At 32.2% G+C, this 2475-nt stretch overlaps 1 long non-coding RNA gene across 1 annotated transcript; it reads right to left on the reverse strand.

Annotated features, from left to right (window-relative positions):
• Window positions 1-765: 765 nt before the first annotated feature.
• Window positions 766-2180, reverse strand: LOC110916540. The gene is made up of 3 exons (XR_002579828.2): window positions 1992-2180; window positions 1613-1797; window positions 766-989 (listed from the first exon to the last, which is right to left on the reverse strand). It is a non-coding gene; the product is annotated as an uncharacterized LOC110916540 (long non-coding RNA).
• Window positions 2181-2475: the final 295 nt, after the last annotated feature.

A 2475-nucleotide genomic window follows, 5' to 3' on the forward strand; every position in this document is an offset into this window, starting at 1 on the left:
ACACAGATCTTTTTTTATTGTAAGATTAAAATGATGAAATAAATTAAAAATTCTTGGTGCCCGTTGATAAAAATTTACCAGGTTCTTTAAACTGACCGACTCAACCTGGTTCGAGCCATGTTAAAAAAAAACTTTTATTATTTTCTGTATATGAAGTCAAAGATACTAATAAAACAGACACTACTTGGCATTTTTTTGAAGCATACCTTGATGTTTTATCAAAACATTATAGACCTATTCTCTTTCCCATAAATAGGTTGAATTCACGTCTCCGTTCCTAGCTAATTCCTAACATATTACATCCAAGTTTCTAACTCAAATTTGTCTTTGACTTTCATTTGCAAATAATAAGTTTGACAAACCATTGAAGCGGGTGAGATTCTAGGGCTTAAAAAAATTTATGATTGACAAATGCACCATTTGTCCACTCAGTATTCATCTAAAATGTCAAACAACTTATAAGGTATTTTTTATAAGAAAACATTAATTGATTTAACTTAAAAAATCTCATAACAATTATATTGAAACCCCCATATTAAAAACTAATTAAATATTAACTTACTTCATTAGCTTGAAACCCTTGCTCTGTGGCACAAGCTTTTGCTGCATATATCCCACTCTGCACAAAATAAGAGTTACTCTTGAAACCTAGCAATTATTTGGTCATATGATCTACAATTACCTTAAAAATTCATGTATAACTTGAATTAAATAGAAAATTTAGGGAAATAATAACTGAAGCTTACCCAGGAAAAAAACATTTCAATCAACCGGCATGCTTTATCCATTTTGACCCATGAACCAGCCTGTTCATTTTGGGTTGAAAAATTACAGAAAACTCCCCAAGGTAGCACGACTGACCTAGCATCCAACTGGCAAGATATACAATTGTTGCAGCTATCTATTTAGTCGAACGTCATAATGTTGTCAAGTGCACAATTTTCAGAGTAAATTCTATGCTTTCTATGCTTTCAAAAGCCCGAAGAATTCTGTTAACACAAACCGATCACTTAGTTAGTTAAACCAAATTGGGTTCGACAATTAAATGTATGTTGTGATTTGGTTTCATGTATTAAAAGAAAGCTTATTAGAAACTAACTATTCTACATAAAAAATATACAAAAAAGCTATATATTGAAACACCATTATCATCATTCAAAACTTTAAAAAGCTAGAAACTAAACATGACATATAAGAGAACCATTGCCATAACCATCATATACCTTAATCATCTTCATTCAAGCCTAACTAATCAAGTTTAAGTTTCCTAATTTGTTCTTTCTAGAATCAAGTAAAAAGAAGCAAACTTTGACCCTATATTACCATAGTCCAAGTGTCCAACATAGACAATATGACATAATTTATAGCAAAAATAGTTTTTTTACTGTAACAAATCTTTTAGCTATGAATTTTGTCATATTAAGGTTGAATTATCCCCAATTTCCACCATTCTCTCTTCCTTTCACATCCAATTAAATAAATGGGATAAGTCGTTACATACATTGATTCTACACCAGAAATAAGACCCACAAATGAAAACATTGAATACTCAAAACAAAGTGGCCCAAAATCTCTTGTGATAAATATAATATGAACAAAGTGGGGGACAAACCTCTGCAACAATTAAATTATCACCATAAGATCAGAACTCACGTCTGCAAGTTTGCAGCTACTGTAGCAACAATTAAACCATCCAATTTTTTAGCTGCGGATATAATCTAATCGCCCTTCACTAATTTCACAAATGTCCGTATTCGCACTGCGAAAATACTCCCTGAGGCCCCAAGTAATTCATCCCTGCATAACAAAATGAAAAAATAGGTCATAAAATAATCGAATCAGAAACGACGGAAACACTCATTTATAATACCATAAACTTAAATCAACTTTGATTTCGTTACTGGAAACAAACCTAAATCTAGAAAATTGATTTCGTCACTGAAAACAAACCTAAATCTAAAAAGTAATAAAAAGTAATAAAAATCGCTTACCAATTTTGGTGTTGGTGGTGCTAGGGTTCACCAAGAAAAGTCATTGCGATCGTCGATTCCTGTCACCAGATCGTAATGTCGGTTGACTGAAACACTCACTGATTGAAGGAGAAGTTACAGAATTAAAACCGCAGAGAGGAATCCGAAGGCTTGTATTCGTGATCAACGATTCCTGCCATCAGATCGTAATGCCTCGTGATGGTTGATGTTCCAATTAGGGTTTTGAAGAGAGAGAGAGAGAGAGAGAGTGTGATGTAGGTAATAAATAGAAAACAAATTCCCGCTCAACTCTCAATTCTCTTGGCCTTGAACATGTCCACATCATCAAAATGATTGGCTAAGAATAAACCTTGTGGCCTAAGAGAATTCATTTAGTATAATAGATAGATCATTTCTACGTATTTTTATGTTTTCCATTGATGTTAAACCTACGTTAGTTTTAATTATTTTTTAGAAGATAAAAGTTTTAATTCTATAATTATAA

The sequence above is a fragment of the Helianthus annuus genome, chromosome 16, assembly GCF_002127325.2.
Source record: "Helianthus annuus cultivar XRQ/B chromosome 16, HanXRQr2.0-SUNRISE, whole genome shotgun sequence".
NCBI classification, from domain to species: Eukaryota; Viridiplantae; Streptophyta; class Magnoliopsida; order Asterales; family Asteraceae; genus Helianthus; species Helianthus annuus.